Here is a 26,522-nt window from a genome sequence, read left to right on the forward strand (position 1 = left end):
ATCTTCCTGATTATTCTTCCAGATTTCATTCTTTCCCTATCCAGTTTGTCTGTAATCTGACTCCAACTTACCTTCGCAGCTTTACTACACTTTATTTCTCTTTCTACATTCTGCTTTCTAGCCCAACTGGACTCTTTACTGTTTCTCAGTGGCTGTCCCTATCCCGTGTCTGGAATATGTTCTCTCTCCCTCATCTCACACTGAAATCTTCTTTCTTTAAGACCTAACTCAAGTTCCACTTATTTCAAAAAACTAGCTTTGTCTCAAAATTCTCCCTGCCTCCCCAGATTTCTTAAGTTTTTCTAGTTGACTTCTTAGACTGTTATTATTATATTCTGACTTACATCTTAGTCATTTGTATACACCTCTTATTCTCTCCTCTTCATTAGATTATAAGCTCCTTGAAAGCAGACACTGTTGCAGCTATTTTGGGATTTCTATCCCTCCCACAGGGCCCTATATATATTAGTGCTTAATTAATGTTTGTTGAATATAATAGAATTGAATCAAATTAATATTTTCACTAGGATTCCTGGATTCTAAAGTTCTTAAGAACTTCTGGGAAACACTGGCTCAGACCACCCAGCATGGTGGGCCCTCATCTGAGAAGGTGCAGGGCTCTGTGAGTAAAGCAAAACTGCATTAGCTCAAAGGAACCATGAAAGGCACAAAGTAAGAGAAGTCACCCCAAATGTTCACATGGACTATTTGTGTCCGGCCTGGGGTGGAGCACTCTGAGTCTGTGTTGCTCTGACCACTCAGACACTGTAACTCCTCTCACACAGCGATGATTCATTTTGGTCCTCTTTGAGAACAAAGGGCGACAGCCTGGAATCTCAGAGCAAAGCAGAAGGGTCTCGTGGGCTTGGAGGTCATAAAGGTAAGGTCCTAAACCTGCTGGAGTGGTCGCAATGTGTCACGAATCAGTGCCAGGGCATGGGGCGTATCACTGCCGCTAACAGCGATTTCTCTGTATAATAAGGGGCTTGGACCAGATGATCTGTATAGTTTCTTCCAAATATAACCTTTAGGAGTTTGTCTCAATGCAATTTTGGTGCAGTATTAAACCTGCAGCTACCCACTGTGACCACCAGATGGCAAATATATACCAAGAAGTCAAATTGCTGATTTTGTTCAGATATTTAGATTATTTAGGACAGTTATTCTTAACTTTTTTTTTTTTTTTTTTTTTTTTGCATATGTCATGGACCCTTTTAGCAGTCTGGTGAAGTTTATGAATTTTTTTCTCAGAGAAATGTCTTAAATACATAAATTGAAATGTGTAAAATTATAAAGGTAACCAAGAATAATGATATAGTTTATATTAAAAACAAATTCATGCACCCAAGATTAAGAATATGGTTTGGGCTAGGAATGGAAAACACTAACAAAATAGAGAAATAAAATGTAAATATTTGTGGGGAATGGATCATGAGAAGCATCCAAGAGTGTTGGTCTCCTCAAATATATATATCTTAAAAGATTCCTAGGTACACTGGAGTCTGAAAATCAGAGGCGAGTGCAGACTGACACTCACCAGCTGTTTGATTTTGGGCAAGCCCCTTGACATCTCTGAGCCTCAGTTTCTTAAAATGTCAATGGAAAAAGTTAAACTTAATATTCTCCTGGGGTCTGTTCCAGTTTTATGTCTGAATCTAAATATCAGAAAGCTGGTCTTTCTCTCCTAGTTATGAATCCCTCTGAAAACCTCTGCTTGATTTCTTCCTGGACCAGGGTTCTGACTTGCTTAAAGAAACCTAGTGACATCTTTCAATGACTTTCTATTAGAGAATACTAGAAAACGCATTAGAATGCAGTCACTTGAATCAAAGGCTTTAAGTCTGAATTCCTGCCCTTCCATTTACTAACTACATGATTTTGGTCAAGTCATTTCACCTTCTTTAGATGCAGTTTTATCATCTATAGAATGAAGGCGTAGATTAGATGCCCTCTGAGGTCTATTGAAGCTCTATATTTCTATAAACCCTAATCTCACATGGCTATTCACAGCTCATGTTTCCCTAGTGTTTTACAGTATAAAAATTTCACAATAGTCCTTTGAAACAGCACTCCCCCTTTTACAGATGAGTTCAGTGAAGCTCAGAAAGGCACACAACTAGTAAATGTTGGAGCCATTAATCCATTTGTGAACTGGAGTCTTCTTAAAGCTTAAGGATCAAATGAGGTATCATTTGTAAAACTACTTGTAAACCTTAAAACTTATTAAATGTTAGCTATCACCATCCTCATCCTCATCATCATATCTTTCCAATGCCCAATTCACTTGTACTTTTCAGTAGTAGAACATCATTCATCAGATGATGAATCACATTATCATAGCATCCAACTACTATAAGGGAACTCAGAGATCATCCAGTTCAAACCCTATCTTTCTAATGATGAGAGCTGATTACCAATAGAATGCTCTTTCTTTTTTTTTTATTAAAGTTTTTTATATACAAAGCATATGTATGGGTAATTTTTCAACATTGACTCTTGCAAAACCTTCTGTTCCAAATTATCTCCTCCTTCCCCCATCCCCTCCTCTAGCTAGCAGGTAGTCTAATATATATTAAATATGTTGAAATACATGTTAAATCCAATATATGTATACCTATCTATACAGTTATTTTGCTGAACAAGAAAAATCGGATCAAGAAGGAAAAAAATGAAAAAGAAAACAAAATGCAAGCAAACAACAACAGAAAGAGTGAAAAAGCTATGCTGTGGTCCACTTTCTGTTCCCATAGTTCTCTCTCTGGGTACAAATGGCTCTCTTCATCATTGTGCAATTGAAACTGGCCTGAATCATCTCATTGTTGAGGAAAGCCATGTCCATCAGAATTGATCATTGTATAATCTTGCTGTGGCTGTGTACAATGATCTCCTGGTTCTGCTCGTTTCACTCAGCATTAGTTCATGTAAGTCTCTCCAGGCTTCCCTGAAATCATCCTGTTGGTCGTTTCTTACAGAACAATGATATAGAATATAACGTTTTTGGTATAGGAGGTGTTTGAATTGGAGAATAGATGGATGGATGGGCAGATGATATTTTTTAAGGAATGCTGCAGAAGGTAGATTGCTTTGAGTATGGGGTCAGGGATAAACTTCTAAAGTTCCTTCCAATTCTGATATTCTAGAATTTTTGTTTGAGTGAGTTTCCATTATCTGAAACATGGATTCTTTCCATAACAGCCCCCCCTTGCCCTAGAGGAGAGGAGTCACCTTATGCCTTTTTAGATTTCTAGATCTACAGCTTTAGAAGACCTTAGATGCCATTTAGCCCAACTCCCACAACTTACAGATAAGGAAATGAATGTCCTGAGAAGTTAAATGATTTGCCTGAGATCTCACAAGTAGAAAGCCTCAGAGGTGGGAAATGAATCCACTAATTCTAGAGTTAGCATCCTTTCCTCTGCCTTTTCTCCATAAATTTGGTCCCAACCAATCTCTAAGCTGTAGATCTTTGCTTGCCCTTTTTCTCTTGTCTAGAATACTCTCCCTGTCTTCAGGATCCATCCAGTCAATAAGTACTACCATGATATGGTGAAATGAAGCTGCCTAGGGTTGTTTTTTTTAAATATGCGAGGAGGATCACAGTATGCTAATGTATGTCCAGGAATACTTTTATTATTTTAAATTAAAAATCAACAACAAGCATTTATTAAGCACCTGTAAAATGCCAATCACCATGAGAGAAAAGTTATTATTCATCCTTCATTTTCTAAGTGCACCATTGCCATCATGGGCAATGTCTTGACTTGCCTATGAATTGAACTTAGGTAAGCCAGATAGAGTCGTTCCTCTTGCAGAGTCATCAAAATCAATAGCAAGACCAAAGTCAAAGTGACTAGTGATAGTTGTGGATGCAGTAGATGAAGACCTATCTGAAGTTTAATAGGGAGCATATGGCACACTCCTAAAGGGGATTTATAAATAACTAAATAAATAACAAATAAAAAAATAACTAAATATAACTAAATAACTAAAATCTTATAACTAACTTTTGGATTTTTATTTGTTTTGGTTTTGGTTTTGGTTATTTAATACATGGAAGCATCTTGGTGTTAGAGACAGGGATAGGCTGTTATAGAGTCAAACATTTCAGAATCCTTGGAAATGCTGTACAGCTTCCCAATTCAATCCAGCCTAATCCCATCCTCTTATTTATTTTTATGTAGCTCATTGACCCTCTGCAAAGCAAGGGGTTAGTATAAATCTATACAATATGTGTCTTTCATCCACTTTATTTTTCTTTGGATGACTAGGTAACTCTCTTTCAGAGTCATAAAGATGTAAGTTTAATGGAAGATATTTTCATACATATACTCTTTGATAAGTGTGAATTCATGTCATTTTAAGGTACTGTCTTTTCATATGAAACAAGTTATTCCTGAATTAAGTCTTCTTTCACAGATCACTTGTTTGATGACAGATTTTCTCAGAATTCTAAGAGAGATTGTTACTGAAGTGAGTACTCTGATTCAAAATTCTGAGATAGTCATTGCTTTGTTCAAATATGAATAATTATAGTGAACTGAAGCAATACAGACAACAGAATAATTGTCATATGATATACAATGAATGTAATTTACCCTGATCATAAACAGAAAATGAGGATTTGGTTACTAACCTTAAATTAAGCTGGGATAATTTGAAGAGAGAACCCAGGAAAATAAAAGAAGAGAGAAAAGTGAAAGGACAGATTGCAAAACTTTCTCAGCTAAGTTTGAATAAAAGAATGACCAGTACAATAGTTGCTCTTGAAGAATAAGATCAGCTGAATGGAAGAACCAATTGGAAGCAGAGAATAGGAGTCACTCAGCATAACTAATTCAGATGGGACATTGTGTGTAAAGGGAATGATCGGCTCATTTAGAATTGAAGCATCTCTTAAACATGGATGCTATGTTGACAAAGCAGTTTTTATGGACAGTTCCTGAAAAAGAAAGAGGTTGCTACGGTTTAGTTCCTGAGTTTTGTTACTTCAAGTATATGAGTTTTTCTTTATTTATAAGATGTCCCACCAAATGTCTGTGTATTCCCATTCCTTCCCACAGATATTTAGTATACTCATGGGAGAATGACTAAGGTTTAGGTAGATAGTGATGTATTTATTATTTCAGCGTTTGCATTAATATATAAGGATCTGGGATGCTGTTGCTATTTCTTTTGCCTTGTAGCTAAGTAAATGGCTATGTTTAGAGCCTGAAAGTATCATTGTGAGTAGTTGGGCTCTTGCCTTAAAGTAGTGAGTATATTTCCCCATAATCTGGTTTCCCCTAGGACTTGGAGAGGGCAGTTTAATTGTGTGATATTAGTTATTTTCCGAGACCCTAGACCCAACAGTATGAGGGCAAGCTAGCCTAGAAAGTGAACAGGTATCCACTCATCCATGTGGCAAGTTTGTGGTGCTCTAGCTCCATACATGTTACATAGAGAACTAGTTCTATCTTTAATTTAAAAAATCACCAATAAATGAATGAATGAGTGAAGAATAAAGTATTTAAGCCTTACTATATATCATACATTGTATTAAGTGCTAGGGATACACATACCAAATAAAGACAGGCTTTTTTGTTTTGTTTTTATATTCTAATTGAAGGAAAAAATACTAAAAAGGAAAAGGTAGTTAAGGAAGTGAGTTTTGTTCTGGAGAGGCATAGGGATTGTGAGTGAAACGATAGGGCGGTCAATTATCATGCCTTTTCCAGCAAGGCAGGCAAATAGCAAGATATTTTCTCCCACTTGTATTTGTGCAGTTTTTTTTTTAACCTGGGTGTAGGGTTTATATTTATTCCTATTAAACTTAACCTGATTAGATGCAACCCATTGATCCAGTCTCTTGATATCCTTTTTAATCCTGCCTGTGTCATCCAGTGTGTTGGATGGTACCCAATCCTCCCCAGCTTCAGTCATCTGTAAATTTTACAAGTAAACTATCTCTGTCCTTATTGAAATCATTGATTAAAATGTTGAAAAGCACAGGGCCCAGGAGAGCTTGATGGAGCCCTCCACTACAGAGCTCCCTGGAAGCTGACATTGGCTCATTAGTAACTATAATTTGGGTTTGGCCATTGAACCAATCTTCCATTTGCCTAACTGCATTTTTGTCACGCTCACATGTCTCCTCCTCTGCAAGGATAGCATGAGAAATTTTTTTCAAAAATCTAAGTTAATCATGTTTATGACATACTCCTGATGTCCCAGGCTGTAAAAATAGGTAAAGAGGTTTGTTTGAAATGATCAGCATACTGAATTCCAAGTGTTCACAAATAATCCTCTTAATAGTAGGCTTTAGAATTTTTGCCAGTAAAGTCAGTATCTCTGGCCCATGGTTTGAAGGTTTCATGTTTTTTTGAAAGCCAAGTCATTTGTCCTTCTCCCAATACTGTTATCTCTATAATTCTCTAAGATTAAACAAATTGCTGTTGATGACTCAGAAATTACATCAAATCAGATCAGTATACTGTTTGTAGTTTATCTAGCATTAATGGCTCAAGCTTTATGATGGGTGCTCTCTCTCTGTGTCTTTATCACTATATCTATGTTTGTGCTCTCTGTGACTCTCTTCTTCTCTGCCTTTGTGTCTGTCTCTTTCTCTGTGTGTCTGTCTGTGTTTCTGTGATTCAGTCTCTTTGTCTTTCTATCTTTCTATCTGTCTTTGTCTGTTTCTGTGCCTCCCCATGTAAAGAGCTCCCAGAAAATACCCCTTACCTAAGAAAAGAATATCTGCAATTCATTCTGTAATTTATAGTGTAGACCAGAATTTCTTATTCTTTTGGGAGTCAGGGACCCCCACTACAGTCTGATGAAGGCTATGGATCAATTCTCAGAATGATGATTTTAATTGCACAGAATAAAAAACAGGTTATTTAATTTTTTTAAGTTAATGGGCAGTGGCAAGGAACTGGAAATTGAGTGGATGTCCCTCAGTTGGGGAATGGCTGAATAAGTTATAATATATGAATGTTATGGAATATTATTGTTCTGTAAGAAATGATCAGAAGGTTTATTTCAGAAAATCCTGGAAAGACTTACATGAACTGATGCTAAGTGAAATGAGCAGAACCAAGAGAACATTGTACACAGTTACAACAAGATTATGTAATGACCAATTGTGATAGATTAGTCTTTTTTCCAAAATGAGGTGGCAATTCAAGGCAATTCTAGTAAACTTGTGATGGAAAGTGTCATCTACATCCAGAGAGAGTACTATAGAGATTGAAGGTAAATCAAAGCATAGTGTTTTCACCTTTTTGTTGTTGTTGTTGTTGTTTGCTTGTTTTTTCTTTTTTCCTCATGTTTTTCCTCTTTTGATACGATATTTTTTGTGAAGTATGATGAATATGGAAATATGTTGAATTGTACATAGTTAACCTATATCAGATTGCTTGCTGTCTTTGGAGGGGGGGATGAGGAGAGGGAGAGAAATTTTGAACACAAGGTTTTGCAAAGGTAAATTTTAAAAACTATTTTTGTAAGTGTTTGAAAAAATAAAATACCACTAAAAATTCATGGACCCCAAGGTCAGAAACCCTGATTTCAAGATTTTTCTTGGGGATACTATAAGGTTGCAGAAGCACACAGGTAGAATATGTGTTTCATGATTTCAAACTTGATGCTCCTGACTCCCAAGTCTGGATCTCTATCCAATATTTATCTTGGTTTTCATATTCCTCTTCTTTTAATATATCCAATGCCCTACTTCTATATAGTCTTGCCCATAGAGTAAGTTAAATAAACTCCATCTGGACCTAGAGCTTAGACCCAATCCTGAGTTTGGTCAACAAAAATCTGGAGTTTTCTTAGCCTTTTAAAATACATTGCCCCCAAACCTTAGCCCTGGATGTGAGAACCCCAAGACTTGGCAGGAACCCCCTTCCTATGCCCCTTTCCACCCCTTCTCCAGATTTATCCTCCACTTTTTCCTCATGGAACCTAGAATCATCCTTGTGCTTCTGCTGTGGCTCCTTGGGGGGAAAATACCCTTCCTTAGCCGTGAGAGTTGGTTAGAGAGATGATAATGTTTTTAGTACTCTAGACTTCAAAACAAGAAAAATAGGCTCTCACATTATATAATGTGAACTAATCTCTCCAGTTTCCCCCAGTTTGGCTCCCAAGTTGGGGCCAGGGTCATAGCAGCAGAGAATATTAGCAGTAGAAGGGAAATTGGGGATCAATCCCAACAAATTAACTAAATAGAAATCCCCTCTTACAGCATCCTCTTCCGAGTCAGCGTGAGCACTTAAAGTGAGTAGACATATACTATCTCATGAGGCAACCCATTTAACTTTTGGAGAGCTCTAAACTGTGTTTTTTTCCCCAAAAGGATAGAATTTACATTTTATTGCCACTTACAGTCAAATGTTATTTGGATACATACTCTTATTACACTTGATCTTTGGAGGGAAATAGAAAAACTTAGAAACTCTCCTTTTGACAGCTGACAGTTGTTCACACTGTTCACAGGACCCAGAATAACTGCAAGTCATTAATGGTAGATTCATGCGTTTCCATATTGGCTGTAGAAAATTCACCCACCTTTTTCCATCTTACAGAACTGAAATTTTGGCACACATCTCACTCCATACTGTGAATCAGCATCCACTATGAAGATCATATCTGGGCCTTCTTCACAAAATAAAAAAAGGAAAGGCTCTATCATGCATAATTTACACCATGTGGCTGAGAAATTGATTACTTACTATTCATTTTCCTTTGGGCTTTTTCAACTTGGAGTCAAAGTTTTCTTTTGTCTCTAATCTTTTTTGCTATTTTTGCAAGTGGCAGAGCTGTATGTACCTGGTAGGGACTAGTGAAAAAGACTCTCTCCAGATCCAGTTTTTTGGTGAAGGACACTCAATAACTACTGCAGATTCTGCCTTATGAGGCTTTGATAATCTGAGATAAAGAGATGAAACTAGGGCAACAAGGAGAGGAGGAATGGAATATCTCTAAAGCTGAAACAATCACGTTCCCTCCCAGGTCTTCTCTTCAACTAACCAACTAACCATGCAAGCTGGCAATGGGCAAGTATTTTTATTAAGTACCTTATGTGCCAAGGTCTGGGCTAGGTGCTTCAGATACACAGACAAGAATTGAAACTGGACCTGCTTTTTAATCGCTAAAAAGAGATTAACCCCTTCCCCCAAGAATATTTAAAATAGATAACAGGGTGATTTGGAGGGAGAGGCACTAATAGTTTGGTAAGGAAAAGATTCATCTTGAAGGTGGTATTTGAGCTGTCTTGGAAAAAACCTACAGATTCTAGTCAGTGGAAATGAGGAGGACTTAACAGAGGAAGAGTGCAAAATTACAGAGATAGGCAAAGGAGAGTTAACTGGCTGTTCATGAGAAGCAGTCAGTTTGACTGAATCGTAATGAACAAGTAGATGAACAATCCCACCAACCAATCTTTTTACAGATTCATTTTCATTGTTTTTGGATTCCAGTTTGCCAATGTTTTTACTTAGACATGGTACCTAGAAATAAAAACAATGACCCAAAATATGGTCTGATCAAGGCAGAGAACCACATGATGATAACTTTCCAAATTTTGTATTTTTGTTGTTGTTCAGTTGTTCAATTGTGTCCTATTCTTCCTGACCACATTTGGAGTTTTCTTAGTTTGTGATTTTCTTCTGTAGTTCATTTTACAAATGCAGAAACTGAGGCAAACAGGGATAAGTGACTTGCCCAGGATCACATAGCTATTAAGTACCTAAGGCCATATTTGAAATCAGATCTTGCTGACTTTAGTTTCTGTTCTCTATCCACTGCACCTCCAGTTACCCATAACATACTGCATACTATTTCTCTATTAATGAAGTATAAGTTATAATTAGCTTTTTGACAGTCATGTTTCACTGTTAAATCATATTGACTTGAGTCCATTAACTACTGCCACCTTTAAATCATACAGATTTCTTTTGTCCAACCATAATCATTGTCATCCTTTACTTGTATGCTAATATTTTGAATTCAAGGGTAGGACTTTACATTTATCTTAAATTAAATTTCAGTTTATTAAATTCCGTTTATCATCCTATTCTGACCAGATCTTTTTGCATCCCAGTTTCATTATCCAACATGTTAATTTTCCATGGCAGCTTTGCCCCATCTGCTAATATGAGAAAAATACTAGGTTCCCTAGAAAAAGGACAACTGTTCCAAGTTGGGGCTCCAAGGAATGTTCCTGGATAAGCTAAATTACTCGATAGAATTTTGTTAAACTGTCAGTGCTCTACGAAGAAGAGCCAGGAACTGGGATGTGGTTGCTGATCCCCAATGCCAAAGAACTTGAAGGAGTTTCCTGTAACTCTAACTCAAACAATAGCCCTAACCTCTGGGGGAATCAGGGTTGGCAAGAGCTTTGGCCAAACAAACAGTAGTAGTAATCCCTCACCCCCAATACCCTTGTGCTGTAGTGTTTATGACACATTTTCCTTCCAATAACCACATGAGGTACATGGTGGAATTATCAGTATGTCTGTTTTATAGATAAATAATGGGGGCCACGGGAGGCAGTTTGATGAAGGAGGAAGAGCTCAGAATTTGGAGCCAGAGGCCTTTGGTCCCTCCACCCTTACAGCTAGATCACCTTGGAAAAGTCCCTGGGAGGCACTATGCTGTAGCAAAAAGAGAACAGACTCAGGCTTAAATATTCACTACCTATCCAACCTTGGTCAATGGGACCCAGTGTCCTCCCTTTAAAATGACAAGTTATTTTTAACTTTGGTTTCCTCAAGTGTAAAATTAGAAGTTGGATTAGGTGATTTTAAGAATCCTTCTAGTCCTAAATCTATGAACTTATGTCTTTAAAAATAAGGCTAATGTTGTTATAACAGTGTTTGGCATTCTTGTTGAATAAGTAAAGACAAACTGAAATGCTGCAATATTCTCTTCATGTATATTTGTAATATTTATTGGAAATGCATATTTAATTTATGTGATGTTTGGAATAAAAAAATCAAATTCCCAAAAAAAATTAATGAGGTTAGACAAAAATAATCTCTAAGGTCCCTTTCCAGATTTGAATATGTGATCTAATTATTCAGTCAACAATCAATCAATAAGTATTTATTTAGTGTCTACTATGTGTCATGCACTGTTCTAGGCATTGAAGATATAAGTACAAAGAATGAAACAATCCCTCCTTATATTCTTATATTATAGGAAGACAATTTAGATAAATAAACTTATATTACAGAGACAGCAAGTGCAAATAATATTTATGTTATATATGTCATACACACATATACAACATAAATATAAAGTTAATAAATAAAAGGCAGTCAAAACACAAGGTAGGTCTGAAGGGATGGTGACAGCTGTTGGGGGATGAGGAAAGACTTCCTGCAGAAGATTGTTAATGTATATTAAAGGAAAAGAGGGAATCCCTCTTTGATTGAAGAAAGGTAGAAGTACATTCAAGATATGAGGAATGAAATAGTGCAAAGGCCAGTTTGGTTGGACAGCTAGAGTAAGAAAGGGAGCACTGCATTGTATCATATAGCTGAAAAGAGAACTTGGATCAGTGTTATGTAGGGCTTCAAAAGCTAAACTGAGGTTGTACATCTCCATAGAAAGAACTGATAAAATCTGAATATAGATTGAGACATACTTTTAAAATTTTTCTTTGGTAATTTTGTTTTTTTTAACCTGAATTTTATTTTGTAACATGGCTAATATGACAATGTTTTGAATGACTGTACATATTAAATCTATATCAAATTGCTTTGCTTTTTCAAGGAACGGACAGGAGAGTCAAGAAGGGAGAGAATATGGAAAAGTTTTTTTGTAAAGGTAATTTTTTGTTTATAAATAATTGAGAAAAAAATTTAAAACAAATTTTAAAAGCTAAACTGAAGGATTCATATTTTACCCGAGAAGCAAGAGGAAACCTCTAGAATAGGTCAGTGTTTCACAGCTTGCAAAATGCTCCATCATGGGTCTTCAGACTCCAAGTCAGTACTCTTTCCATTGTTCTGCAGCTTCCCATAACATACGGACAGAATGGTCCCAAAGAGGAAGACATAAATGGCTATAGGGAAGGAGGGAAGAAGCAAGGCAAGCTACAGGGTCTCTGTATGCTCCATTAAAATCATAGTTCCAAAAAGTGTGTCTGGTTTTATGAGAAAACCTGTGAACAGATTCTAATCCAAATATAGAGAAATCTGTAAGTGCAAAAATAAATAAATAAATAAACCTGGCTTCTTTGTACTGTCACTATTTCAAGCAGGCTGGTTTCCATGACAACAGATCAAACCTCAGGTCACAGGAAGGAGCTAAGTCAAATGTTCCTGAATTTTTATTCTGTGTCTTTGAATAATTTTCAGCACCTTAAATTCTCATTCCACATATAAATCATCTCCATTGCTTGGAATATGTGATTGCTAAGGTGGGGGGGGAATGCTGGAGGGAAAGTATAAGAAGAAGAGACTAGTGGAGAGGGCAGAAATTCCTGGGTCCTAGTCTGTGGTCAGGGCAGAGAGTTTTCTTCCTTAGCTCTGTCCTCCTGGTCCTGAATAACCCAAATTCTGACACAGCAGGGGCCCAGCACTGGGAAGGGTGTTTTATCCCTGGGAGAATGTATGTCTCAGAATCATAGAAGCCCAGAATATGGGACCCTCCCTCCCTGAGTAGGAATCTTTCCTATAACACCCTGACAAATGGTCAACTTGCTTTTTCTTGAAGACCTTTGAAGGAGGGTCATCAACTCTTCCCAAAGCAGCCCCTTCCACTTTGAAATGGCCATTTTGTTGTTGCTGGTAGTGAAGTTCAACTCTTCATGAGCCTCTTTGGTTGTTTTGGGGTTTTTTTGGGCAAAGGAACTAGGGTGGCTGCCATTTCCTTCTCCAGCTCATTTTTGCAGAGGAGGAAGCTGAACCAAACAAAACTAAGTGACTAGCCCAGGATCACACAGCTAAGAAGTGTCTGAGGACAGATTTGAACTCAGGAAGAGGAGTCTTTCTGATTCCCAGCCAGTGTTCTATCCACTGTGCCCCGATTTAGGAATACCCTTTTCTATGTGAGCCTGAAATTTGTTTCTACTTCTCCCCATGAGACCCAGCATAATAACAGTTTTTCAGATGCTTAAAGGTAAATAACCTTGTTACCTTTGACTTTTGTCTACTCCAGACTAAGCATCCTGGCCCCCTTCCTCTGTACTTTCTAGAGTTTGTCAGTTATTTTATTGTTCAGTTGTTTTTCAGTCATGTCTAACTTTTTATGACCCCATTTGGGGTTTTCTTGTAAAAGATCCTAAAATGTTTGACCATTTTCTTCTCCAGCTCATTTTATAGATGAGAAAACTGAAGCAAACAGGAGGAGGACTTGCCCAACGTGCCATCGCTAGGAAGTATCTGAGATCAGATCTGAGTTTAGGAGGATGAGTCTTCCTGACTCCAGGCCCAGCCCTCTATCCACTGTACCCCCAAACTGCCCTGTTTGGGTCTATAGTTTGTCAGTAACCCTCTTAAAGAGAGGAAGTGACAGAAACGTAGGGCTTGGAGTCAGCAGGAGTTGGAGTGGAATCCCATCTATGGGATCTGAGGTCCATCCTCAGTTCCCTCACTCATAAAATGGGGCTAATAACCATAGTTGTGGTGGAAGGATCAAGTAAGTCATGAACATAAAGCACTTTGCAAAATTTAAAGTGCTGCATAAATGTCAGCTCCTATTAAAACGTAGCAGACAGAGCTGGACTTTTTTTTTTCCAGATGTGGTCAGGCTACAGCAGAGGACAAAAGGACTCTCTCTTCTTTGTCCTGTACATTTAACTCAATATTAAACAAATGCAGCTTGTAGCTGCTTAGTGCCTTATAGATGTTTCTCCAAAAGTTGCTGTAGCAAAATAAAAATGGAGCTATCTTTCTTTAGGTAGGCTCATTCTCAGATAGTAGATACAGAGTTTTATCTTGAGCCAGGAGCGTTCACATGGTCTCAGGATCTCTTTATATTTAAAAATTTTTGAGGAATTCCAAAGAGTTTTTGATTATATTGGCTCTTTCTACTGATATTTACCATATTATTAATTAAAACAGCTTAAAATATATTTACTAATTCACTAAAACTAAAAACAAAGCCATTACATACTAAATAATGTTTTAATAAAAATATATTTTTCAAAATAAAAAATTAGCAAATGTGACAATGTTCAATATATTTTTGCAAATCTCTTTAACATGACTTAATAGAAGACAACTAGATTTTCTTACCTGCTTGGGTATTCAGTTCATTGAGACAAGTTGTTTTGGTTAAAATTAATGAAGAAAACCTCTCTTCATACAGATATGCATTCGGAAATGGGGAGAATGCTTTAATAGGTAAATGTATTGCTAATCACCCTCATTACCTTCATGCTTTGGTGTTTGTGGTACTTTTAATGTGAACTTGAAAATTCTTTTGACCTTATAGACCTCCTGAAAGGTCTCCAGGATCCCCAGGAGTTCTGAGAACCTCTGCTCTAAGCCCTTCCAGCTATTAGTCACATCCAGCTCTTCAATGGACCATAGCACGCCAATACTGGCCATGGGGTTTCTTGGCAAAGACACTGGAGTGGTTTGCCATTTCCTTTGCCAGTTTCCAGCCTGGTATTACTTACCAAAGTTTGGACTCTGGGGGTATAATCTTTGGGAATGAAAGGTCCTCCTCCAAGGCACATAAAACAACAGAGTAATTATTATCACCATAACCACCATCACCATTGTCCTCACCATCATCATCATCATCACCATAACCCTCATCACTACACCTTTTACAAGAGACAGTATGGTACAATGGAAAGAGAACCGGACTTGGAGCCAAGAGACAATTAATTGAATTTGAATCCAGTTTAACTAGCATGGTGACCACGGCCAAACCACTTCTCTCTGAGCCTGTTACCATAATATCACCTACCTCACAGGATTGTTATGAGGCTCAAATGAGATAATATTTGTGGAGAGTTTAGTATAGTACCTGGAACATACCAGGCACTTAAATGCTTGTTCCACTCCATTTCCCATTTTGGTGTACTCCTTTATCTCTACAATGGGGTAATAATACCTACAATATCATACTCTGAAATTCTTTTCTACTCACTGAGAAATTCCAGTTATCAAGCATTTAAAAGGCATTGCCTCTGTCTCTTCACCTTATTTTTCAACTCTTTGCAATCTTGCTTCCCAACCAATAAGCTGATTGAAATTGCTCTCACCAAGGTTACCAATGATGTTTTAATTGCTAAATTCAATGACTTTTTAAAAAAGGAAACAAAACAATGAAAAAGGAAGACAGAATTAGAAAAGCGTGTTCATTGGTCATTACAATAACAAACAATGACAACACAACTTTACACGAATGCAGATGAAAGACAAATAGAGAAATGAGAAGGAACTATGGAAACATTTGTTTAAAATGTTTATGGTAAAATATAATTTTTATTTTAAAATTTGTTATGTTGGGGAGGAGCTTGGGGTCATTTTTCTCATAACTTGTGAAGGCTTATCTTCTCTGATGAGCTTCTTTTGGCCAAGGAATTGACTTATCCACAGCAGAATTTGAGCAAAGTATTTTGATTTGGTCTAATAATTTCCTCATACTATCAGTGTGACTTCTCTTCGAAGTCCCAGTGCTGAGAACCAAGCACAAATTAATAATGGAATTCCTTCTCTTCTTTCAAAGCCTAAATCAAGTGATTTCCTCCCTCAGAAAGTCATTTCTAATCTCCAGACCTGTGTTCCATCATTACTATTTCCCTAAGTCTTTCCCTTTCTTTAAGCCTTGGCTTGTGTGCTACCTTCTTCAGGAAACTTTTTTTGGCACACAATCTCCCTCACAAAACTCCTCCATCCTCACTCCAATATGAAAGATATCTTTCTTTTTTCAATTTTTTTTTGCAGTCACCATATTATGTTTCATCTTATAATTATTTATTTACATGTCATATTCTTTTTAATAATAGAGTTCCTTGTGATGTCTGGGACTAGGTCTCACTTTACCCCTTTATTTTACCCTTTATTGGGGATGAAAAGGAGCTTTGAGGCTCAAGATAACATGTTAGAACTGGAAGGGATACTAGGAACCATATATTCCAGTTCCATGATTTTACAAAGGAGGAAACTGAGGGACCCCTATAGGTCACAAAGGAAGGTTCAGGAAATCTTACTGAAGCTAAAACTGAACTGAGATGGAGCCCAAGACTCACTCAACTCTTACTGAATGTCCTAGGCTCACAGAATGTCAGAGCTGAAACATTCTCCTTTTATAGAGGATGAACCAAGGTCAAAAGGGAATGTCAGAGGACAGACTAGCCTCTTGTGTTCTTGAGGTCAAAGCTCTTTCAGTTAGGATGTTGACATTTTGCCTCCCTTTGAGGCACAGGAAATAGGGGATGGATGGAGTCCAGCAGATCTTGATTCAAATAATGCCTCTGACTAATCCCTTTGGCTTCAGTCACTTAGCCTTTTAGGGCCCTGAGAGGCAGGTGCTAATCTGTATCAATAGAAAAAATTTCATCACCAGGGGTTTTTACACTAGTCAAGTCACTGATCTAGACTCCTCCCTACTCTATACCCCCAAAGAAGTTCCTATGAAATTATTGGGGAGCAAAGAAGGAACTAGAATAAAGGCAATCCTCACCTACTCATTTCAGAGGAATCATGGTAAGGTAGAAAGAATTGTCCAGGAAACTCGGTATCAAATTCCATCTATGCTGATTTTACCCTTGAAACCTTGAGCAACCTAGATGTGGATAGTGGATAGTATAGGCTCAGAATCATGAAATCCTAAGTTTAAATCTAGCTTCAGATGCTGACTAGCTGTATGATCCTGGACAAGTCACTTAAGTTCTGTTTGTCTCAGTTTGTTCATCTGTAAAATAGAATAATAAAAGCATTTTATAATGCTTTTATAATATATAATATAATAGAAACTATCTTTCTACTTTTCTCACAGTGATCCTGCGAGAGTGAATAGTGCAAGTATTATCATTAACATTTTACAGATGAAGAAACTGAGACTCAGGAAGAGAAAGTTTCTCTGACTCAAACACTCAGTGTCTAAGTTGGGATTTGAATTTCAGTTTCCTGACCTGTTCTATCACATGAAGTAACAAAAATTGTGCAGGAGGCCTGTCACACTATAGAAGATTTATCAAATTTACATGTGACATTGACCTGGGAAGGAAATTTATTATGCAAGATGTCAGAATTTAAATCCAAGTAGATCTCAGCAGATTAGAACAATATGATGCATTTAAATAAATCAAATGTAACAGATAAAAATAGAAAACTCAGGATAAAGATATTAGAGGCAAAGATCAATGGTTTTTCTGAAAAATATTTGAGGATTTTGTTGGGCCATAGGCCTAGCAGGGACAGGGTAGAAGCAGGGTGGGATTACAGGGACACTGATTTTTACGCAGGTAGTAAGAATTTCCTACAAATTAGAACTGTAACCCATCATTGGTGGTGTTTAAACCAGGACTGGCTGGCTATTGGTGATTTAAAAAAGAAGATTTCTTCATTGGTTGGCAGGTTGGATATCCTCCAAGTGCCTTTCAGTTCTAAGATCCTATGACTCTAGGTCATAGATTATAAAGTTTTTCTAGCCAGAGGCTAGGTGATTTAGGGACAGAACTAAATTCAATTGGGAGAACTTGGTAAGAATATTGGCTGTGACAATTAATAGTTGTGTGAACATGTGCACAAAATCTGTAAAGTAGGGTTGAGATTAGGGCTAGATTGGTCCACTGATTCTTAGAAATGTTATAAAATATATTCTAAGTCAAGTACAGTTTGGACTATAGGGTCTCCAAGGTCCCTTTCACTGTCTGGATTCTGTAATTCTGTGGTTCCTTGGGGAGATAGAGTAAAGCTGAGATTTGGGTGTCCCTGGTTTCTGTTCATACATATCTAGTCTTTTCTTGGTGGGGTAATGGGAATGTGGGAATCATTATATTAGGTAATGACATAGAAACTGGGAGAGGTTGTGAGCTAATGTTTGAATTAAGTGCTGAGTAAGCAAATGACATTGGTACCTAATTGCTGTGGGAACGAAAGAATTTGGGAGCTAGTGACTAACTAGGCTTTTAGGGCCACAGCTAATGTCTGAGGTAAGATTGGAACATTGATTTTCCTGACTCCAGGCTCAGAATTCTGTCTCTTTATTTTTCCCCCCACTAGTTGCTTCTAGTGTGCCTAGGACACAATATTATTTATTTGGCTCACACCAGTTTGGTCATCCATTTCCCAATTGTTGGTCATTCATTTTGTTTTCAACCCTTTGCTACAATAGGAAATGCTGCAAAATATTTTTGTACATGTGGGTTTTTCCCCCTCTGTCTTTGACTTTTTTGGAATACACACTTAATAGTTCTGTGCTCTTTTCAAGGCAAAGTTATTGGGAACCCCCTTTACCTGAACAAGAAACTCATTTATGTCACCCATGACTGTTTGGAGACCTCACCCTCAGGATAGGAAGTCTGCTTCTGTAACTTTTGTCCATTGCTCCTGGGAATGCCCTCAACAGCCAAACGGAACAAGTAAATATTGACTAATAACAGTCAGGGTCAAGGACAACTAGGGGCACTCCAATAGACCCCCTTATCCAGGCTGACACCAATCCATTAATCACTACTAAACGGGGGAAGGTGAAAGGTGTGGGCCAAGGCCGGGAGAGTTACCCCGTGGAGGGCCAGTGACCTGGGACAGCAACAAAGTGGGGTTTGGGCGAAGCACACTCACACATGCCGACGCACCCGTGTATACGTGTGGGGATCGGAAAGCGGTGAGCGGCCAGTGGGTAAAAGAAGGGAGGAGGCCTGAGGGCAGGAGGCCTGAGGGTCCGGGAGGAGGCCTGAGGGCCCGGAGGAGGCCTGAGGGTCCGGGAGGAGGCCTGAGGGCCCGGAGGAGGCCTGAGGGCCCGGAGGAGGCCTGAGGGCCCGGCAGGAGGCCTGAGGGCCCGGCAGGAGGCCTGAGGGTCCGGCAGGAGGCCTGAGGGCCCGGAGGAGGCCTGAGGGCCCGGAGGAGGCCTGAGGGCCCGGAGGAGGCCTGAGGGCCCGGCAGGAGGCCTGAGGGCCCGGAGGAGGCCTGAGGGTCCGGAGGAGGCCTGAGGGTCCGGAGGAGGCCTGAGGGCCCGGCAGGAGGCCTGAGGGCCGGGCAGGAGGCCTGAGGGCCCGGAGGAGGCCTGAGGGTCCGGAGGAGGCCTGGGAAGAGAGAAGGATGTGACCTGGCTAAGGAGGCTACAATTCGGACCTCAGTGAGAATTAACCGCTGCCAACTGCCTTCCATCCCAGCCCGCAGCCCGGCACTGGACCCGGAGGCACAGACGGCAGAGGGCCGGCCGTCTCCCACCTTCCAGTGACCCCTAAAGGCAGTGCTCCCCGGGGAACAGACAGACCAGGGACCGAGGCCTCCCGCCAGAAGGTTCTGAGAGCAGTAGTCTCTCCCTCCCTCCCCTACCCCAGCAGCCCTTTTCAGCCCAGCCTGCCCGCCGGCTTCCTGGCGGAGGAGGCGGGCGCAGGCCGCCGGCCAAGGGCAGTAAAATTTAAAGACGTGCAAGAGAAACTTCCCAGAGCAAACTAGCATTGCAGAGAAATGATATAAGGCTTCCCCTCTGGGCACCGCCCTCCTCCCCACTCCCGCGCACCTCCCCGGCCACAGCCCGAGTCCCACCGGGGGAAGGCAGAGAGCTCAGAACGCGAAGATCCGGCCTTCCTTCCCCACCGCCCCCCAGTTATTGCCCAGTAGCTGAAACCTGACCTATCCTCCCAAAGGCAAGTGGGAAACCCCGGAATCACCCTTTCTGCCCTTCTCTCCCTTCTAAGGCACTTTCAGGACCCGGGAGCCCCACAGCCGCTCTCCCCCCCGGACCTCCATATCCCTCCGAGAAGGAAGACGGCCCCTCCCCCACTGTCCGTTCTCTCTCCCTCACCCCGCTCCAGGCGGCGCAGGGATGATGGATGGAGTCATCAGGGAGCAGGCACATCTCTGGGAAGGGGAGGAAATGAAGAGGATAAGATCAGGGCGCTGGGGTGATGCTATGATATCCGCTCTGAGCTCCGAGCCACCCCCACTGATTGATGGTGGGATATATGGCCTCCCAAGTGTTCTGAGGTCATAAGCTTCATGAAGCGCGGGCCTCCCAGAGCCATACAGTGACAGAGCTAGAAGGGCCCTTAGAAAACAGTGTTAGAACTAGAAGGGCCTTAGATAATAAAATATTAGCTCACAGAATACCAGAGCTCTAAGAGACTTTCTAATATGGAACACTAGACTTTGTAACATGGAACGTCACAACATAGGATGTTAGAGCTCAAAAAAGACCTTAAGAGAGAGAATTCAGCACATAGAATGAATGCCGCACCTGGAAAAGAGATCACCAATCCATGCACGCCTTCGGGAACTGGTGAGAAAGGAGGCTTCAGGAGAAGGAATGATTTGCCCCCGTTACATAGCTAGGGGAGGCGAGATGGTGTCATGAAGGGAGTCAAGAACACTAGGGCTCAAGTCCCACCTCGGAACCTTTCTAGTTATGTGAGTTCTCCAAGCCTCAATTTCCTCATCTGAAAAATGGAGATGAGTGGCCCTGTGAGCAGCTGGCTAGCTATCTTCTGTCCCGTTCCCCATCCCCACTCCCCTGGAAAACTTTATGGACATAATACCCATAGTACCTATTTCACAGAATTGTGAGGCTCAAATGAGATAATATATTGTAATAATGCTGTCAACAAAATGGTGACTGACAGAATATACAAGTAAGGCACTTTGTGAACTTTAACTATATAAATGTGAGCTATTATTAAATAACTCCTTTCTGGGTTTTCATGAGACTGCCCTCTCCTGGTTCTTCTTTTACCTGTATAAGTACACTTTTCCAGTCTTCACTCATTATTTTTGAAATTTTATTGATAGCTTTTATTTTTATAAGTTTTTATTGATGTCTTCCATTCTTACACCATCAGAATTGTCTCTGATATCCTGAATGTTCTTTACATTGTTGTAGTTATTGACATTGTTTAGTTGGTTCTACTTACTTTACTCTAAATCAGTTCATATCGATCTTTCCATACTTCTCTGTATTCATCACACTATCAATTCTTACAGCACATCAATATTTCAATACATTCACATAGTACTATCTCTTTAACCATTCCTCACTTAATGGGAATCTACTTGGTTTCTTATTCTTTCCTCTCACAATTTTTTTTTTTTTTGCTATCTTTGCTGCTATAAACATTTTAGTACATATGAGGGATTTTTTACTGATAATTTCCTTGAGGTATAAGCCCCATAATGAAGTTATTATATTCACTTGATTTTCTTTTTTGGTATGTGGTTGTTCTTTCCACTTACATTATTATTATTGTAAATATTGTTTTCTTGGCTCTACTTTTTTCTTTTTGGGTCCTTCTTTCTTAAGATGTTGAATATTGCAGGATCACAAGGACAGCTCATGTTAGAGACTTATAAGCTTTCAACGTTCCCAGAGTAGTCTGATCCAGGGGAAAGTTTGAACACTGCACTGCTGGTCTGAGTTTTGCAAGTTCCTGAACTGGTTTTGGGTCCATGTAACATTCCTGTTGACTTGCCCCTGGTTGGAAGTTCCAGTAGACCGTTGTTGTATCCAGACATTATCAGCCAGCTGGGAAGTTCTACAAGTTCAGAGAGACAGAACTACACGTTTCCTTTTGGTCTGGAATTATTACTCTGGTTTATTTCAAGTCTGCAATTCACTCCTTCCTCACATTGGTCTTAGAATTCTTGATTTTCTTCAAGACAAAGCTCCTATACCACCTTCCAACATGAAATCTTTCCTTATTGCTTTCCCCTTCTCCCTAGTTGCCATTGAATTTATTTTGTGTATATTATATCTAATAATTATAATACATAATTATATAATAGTAATTATATTACAAACTTAGGTATTTTATACTTCTCATGCACATACTGTGTCTCCCCCCCACCATTAGAATGTAAATTTCTTTAGGGCAGCACCTGTTCACTTATAGTTCTCTTATCAGTGGTACTTCTTGAGTAATAGACCCAAGATTTCTGATCCTGTGGCCAGAGTTCTTTTCATTGATTGGAAGATGAGTCTCAGTTCATGTAGTCTAAGGCAAGAGTGTCTGAGCCAAAGAACCAACTTCATTCCAAAGGAAATACAGATAAACAGGACATTGCAGGGACCTGATGAATGATTATATATCATATTATACCAATATGTCATTTAATATAATGTTGATATGTTGTATTATAGCATGTTAAGTAAACTATTAGACTGTATTATAGTGGTTTCATATGTGCAATGAGGGACTAGTGAGCAAGCATGCTTGGCTGATGCAATTCCCCCACATGGAAGAGGCTGTGGAGTCTGCAGAGACATGATGAAGTGTCATAGAAATGCCTGGGAGGGATGAGGAGCTTGGGCAGATATTCTGAAACTGGTTCCAGACTTCATGCTGAAGAAGAGCCTTTGTACTTGGCTTCAGAGCCTGAACTGGGGAGCCTTCAAAAGGCACTAATCCACCAGAGCCACTCTTTTGGGTCAGTCACCTTCCTCTGTCAGCGTCCTTCTTAGCTGCATTTCGATGAGAGAAGAGAGACAATGTTGGAAGGAGACAAAGCTTGTGCCTTCCCCATCCAAGACCAGCAGGTGCCCCTTGAACATGGGCCTCCTCGGGTCTTTGTCTTGGCATTCTTTTTCTAGTTTAAGTAAAGGAAATTAGAGGTGGCAATGGCCTTTTGTTTCAAAAGGGCTGGAGAGTAAGCCATCAGGATGCCTGGGGGCAGAGTCCATGGCTGGTTTGCAGAGAGCCTGTCCAGCATCTTGGGCCCTGAGAAATAGTGGAGGAGATGTGGACTCATCCGATGGTGGGATTAAAGCTATATAGAAATTTCACTAATCTGAACTGATGACACTCTTTTTCTCCCTCTATTTTCTAGGTGGTGCAGTAGGTGCAGCACTAGCCCTGGAGTCAGAAGGACTTGAGTTCAAATATTATTAGCTGTGTGATCCTGGGCAAATCGCTTGAAACCTGTTTGCCTCAGTTTCTCCACCTGTAAAAATGAGCAGCTCTTCAATTAGTTATAGAGAAGTTACCATTGCACCTGAATCTGTTCTTCTTAAGCTATCCATGTCTAGTTCTTTCTTTCTTTGTTTGTTTTATTATTATAGCTTTTTATTTACAAAACATATGCATGGATAATTTTTCAACACTGACCCTTGCAAAACCTTCTCTTCCAAATTTTCCTTTCCTTCCCCCCACCCCCTCCCCTAGATGGCAGGTAGTCCAATACATGTTAAATATGTTAAATTATATGTTAAATCCAATATATGTATATGTATTTATACAGTTACCTTGATGTACAGGAAAAAATCTGATCTAGAAAGAAAGAAAAAAACCTGAGAAGGAAAACAAAAATGCAAGCAAACAATAACAGAAAGAGTGGAAATGTTATGTTGTGGTCCACACTCATTTCCCACGGACCTTTCTCTGGGTGTAGATAGCTCTCTTCATCACTGAACAAGTAGAAATGGTTTGAATCATTTCATTGTTGAAGAGAGCCACGTCCATCAGAATTAATCATTGTATAGTCTTGTTGTTGAAGTGTACAATGATCTCCTGGTTCTGTTCATTTCACTCAGCATCAGTTCATGTAAGTCTCTCCAAACCTCTCTGTGTTCACCCTGCTGGTCATTTCTTACAGAACAATAATATTCCATAACATTCATATATCACAATTTACCCAGCCATTCTCCAATTGATGGGCATCCACTCAGTTTCTGTTTCTTGCCACTACAAAGAGGGCTGCTACAAACATTCTTGCATACACACCTCTTTCCCTCCTTTAAGCTTTCTTTGGGATATAAGACCAGTAGTAACATTCATGCCTAGTTCTTTCAACCAATTATCCTATGGCATAGCCTCAAGACCACCTACCATCTTAGTTGCCCCATCTGGACACTCTCTAGCTTAAGCATCTGTCTTAAACTATGGGGACACTGATAAGCTTAAAAGGAATTCAAAGAAAAGCAAATAAGATGGTAGAGTGAAAGAATTAGTCATGTGTAGTCTGGACAATAGATTGATTAAATAGCCAGCTTTAATATACAGGGCTTTACTAATATAAGGCTTTAAGATTTTCAAAGAATTTTCCAAATAGTATCTCATTTTGTCCAATCAACCCTGGGAGGGAGGGGCTATTACCCTTATTTTACAGCTGAGGAAACTGAGGCAAACAGACGTTAACTGACTTGCCCTAAGTCACATAGCTAGTGAATGTCTGAGGCTAGATTTGAACTCAAGAATATGGTTCTTCCTGATTCCAGGGGCAGGGCTCTAGTTTCTCTACTACCTTGAGGCCTCTAGGCACTATGATAGTAGTGACTTGAGGGCATTATGGTCATTGACTTTATATATTTGAAGGACCTTCATGTTGAACATCTGTTCTGCTTTGTCCCAGAGGTCAGAGCTAAAACCAGTGGTAAAACTTAATGGAGAAGCAGATTAGGGATAATGTAAAGAAAAGACTGCCAAAAATTAGAGCTAACCAAAGGTGGGAATTGTTATCTTAGAGTGTAGTGGAGTTCTCCTCACTGCAAATCTTCAGGCAAAGGCCGGAGGCTATTTACCAGAAATGTTATAGAGAGGAATCTCATTGAGGTGTGTGTTGGATTATTTAAGCTCTGATATTCTTTCCAATACTGAGATTTTTCAGTTTTCAAAAGGAGAGAAATAGGTGGGAAATAAACCTTGGCTGGACTCAACACTCTCCTCTCCAGCTCCTGTAGCAGAAGCTTGGAAGATCTGGGAAGGGGACACTTCTACTCTCTAGACCTCACTTTCTTGATGCAAAGTGAAGTGATTAGAATCAGGAAAACATTGTACACAGTAACAACAATATTATTTGATGAAGAACTGTGAATGACTTAGTCACTCCACTTTACACCAGTTCATAGAAGTCTTTCCAGATTTTTTCCTGAAATCATCCTACTTATCATTTCTTGTAGCACAATAATATTCCATTACAACCATATACTACAGTTTATTTAGCCATTCCCTGGGTGATGAGCATTCTTTTGATTTCCAATTCTTAGACACCACAAAAAGAGCTGCTATAAATATTTTTGTACAAATAGATCCTTTCCTTCCCACTTCTTTTTAAAACAATTTTTTTTTTTGGATACAGATGTAGCAGTGATATTTCTGGATCAAAGCTTATGGACAGTTTTGTAGCCCTTTGGACATAGTTCTGACAGGACAGGTTTTGTTAACAGGTTTCTCCTCAGGCTTCCCCATAGAGCTCTCTCTTGCCTGGACAGCATCAGGATGCTGACCCCACTATCTTTTGAGAGATTCCATTCTTGGTCTTCAGGCCCTCTAGAATTTTACCAAAGAACATTCCTCACTTGATCCTGTGTTCTCGGAGAGTTGGGTATCTTTTGCCCTTGGTCTTGGGAAATTCTAGGTAAAGATTAGATTAGAATGGGAAAGACAAAGGAAGAAGGAGTAGCCAATAGAGGCAGTGGTTTGTTGTGCTATGTGGGGAAAAAGCCCCGGATTTCAAGTCCAAAGCATGGGTTTCAAAAGTAAACTCTAATTATTAGCTGTGTCACTTCCGGATACATCCCAGAGCTTCTCTGGAACTTGGCTTTCTACTCTGTGATATAAGTGGGTTGAACTAGTTGATTCTTAAAGTCCTCTTCAGTTGTATCATCTTCTAATGTTCTCTGTTCTAGTCTCCCTGCTGGTTCTAAGATGCTATGCCTTAAAGTTCCCTCTAGCTCTGAGATGCTGTTCTGGGGTCGCCTCCAGTTCCAACTACAAAATTCTATGCCATGAGATCCTTTCTAACTCTAACATCTTCTAGAATTCTATATTCTTCCATCTCTGGAAGATTTTTTCCTAGCTCTAAAATTCTAGATCCTGAAGCCCTTATGTGTTGCTACATTCTAACATTCCAAGTTCACTGGATCTTAGATAAAGAACTATAAAGGTCCTCAGAGGCCAAATAACCCAAGCTTCATTTCACAGATCACTAAAATAAGCCTACGGTGGTGAATGACTAGTAACTAAGAATTAGTAGCTGAAGCCAGATGCTCCAGCTCTTTTTCCATTGCCCCACATTCTGTGTTCTCTGTTCTCAGGTTTCCTTAGCTCTAATACTCCATGTTTTAGCTTTCTATATTTTAAGGGCCCTTTCAGCTCATCCTTTACGCTTTAAAATATCTTCTAGTTCTAACCGAATATTTTCTAAGGAGCCTTTCTAAGGAGTGTTTCCAGGTCTCTTCCTGCTAAAGACATTTTGTGATTCTCATTTTTGTAGAGGAAGGAAAGAAACAAAGTAAGTAATTGGGTGTTCTGAGAAAGACACAGGGGTAAGGGATGAGATAAGATCTTAAGATGGGAAATAGGTTGAACCAAAGCAGTAGGCAAATAGACAGACAGTGATGGCCACCACTTTCTCCTGGAGCAGAGACCTTCATCCAGACGCGGTGACTGAGGAGTGGTTAGCATTTATATATTGCTGGCA

This window comes from Antechinus flavipes, chromosome 2 (genome assembly GCF_016432865.1).
Source record: "Antechinus flavipes isolate AdamAnt ecotype Samford, QLD, Australia chromosome 2, AdamAnt_v2, whole genome shotgun sequence".
Classification (NCBI taxonomy): domain Eukaryota; kingdom Metazoa; phylum Chordata; class Mammalia; order Dasyuromorphia; family Dasyuridae; genus Antechinus; species Antechinus flavipes.